The sequence below is a fragment of the Pteropus vampyrus genome, unplaced genomic scaffold (assembly GCF_000151845.1).
Source record: "Pteropus vampyrus isolate Shadow unplaced genomic scaffold, Pvam_2.0 Scaffold362, whole genome shotgun sequence".
Classification (NCBI taxonomy): Eukaryota; Metazoa; Chordata; class Mammalia; order Chiroptera; family Pteropodidae; genus Pteropus; species Pteropus vampyrus.
The window spans coordinates 1,191,958-1,192,797 of record NW_011889143.1 but is presented as its reverse complement, the minus strand read 5'-3'; the positions used below and the strand labels follow the sequence as shown (position 1 = coordinate 1,192,797).

At 39.3% G+C, this 840-nt stretch overlaps 1 pseudogene; it reads left to right on the top strand.

Annotated features, from left to right (window-relative positions):
* The first annotated feature begins 468 nt into the window (after positions 1–468).
* On the top strand, positions 469–587 carry LOC111731324 (annotated as a pseudogene).
* The last annotated feature ends 253 nt before the right edge of the window (positions 588–840 follow it).

Below are 840 nucleotides of genomic sequence, written 5' to 3'. Positions count from 1 at the left end.
TAATCTATTTTGTGTTTATTCTTATATATGATGAAAGAAGTTGGTCCAGTTTCATTTTTTTGCATGTATCTATCCAGTTTTCCCAACACCATTTATTGAATAGACTGTCTTTACCCCATTGTATATTCTCACCTCCTCATAGATTAAATGACCATAGAGGCAGGACTTAATTTCTGGGCTCTCTATTCTGTTCCATTGATCGATGTGTTTGTTTTTATGCTGGTACCATGCTGTTTTGATTATTATAGCCTTGTAGTGTAGTTAGATATCAGGTAGTGTGAGAAAGAACTTTGTTCTTTCTCAAAATTGTCATGGCTATTTGGGATCTTTTATGGTTACACAAAAATTTTAGGATTATTTGTTCTAGCTCTCTGAGAAATGCCATTGGGTGAGGTTCTGGTCAAGATAGTGGAGTAGAAAATGCTGTGCTTGCCTCCTCTCACAATAACATCAAAATTACATCTAAACGTCTATGGCCATGCCACCCTCAACAATCCCCATCCCATCTGATCTCGGAAGCTAAGCAGGGTCAGGCCTGATCAGTACTTGGATGGGAGACCACCTAGGAAGACCAGGTGCTGTAGGCTTAAAAAATAAGGGATTGTAAATTGACAAGGTCCTTGCAATCTGTAAGGTCAACCAAGGGTTGCCTCGCCTAAAAAAAATAAATAAATAAAATTACAACTAAACTATAGAACAGCATAATTTGGAGTTGCCTGAAGTCTAGCTGAACAGATGTTCTGCAACTGAAAACACACAAAGGAGGCCATCTTGACACTGATAAGAGGGGCGCATTGCAGAACGGGCTGGTTCCACATCCACGTGTTGGTTGAAAATCAG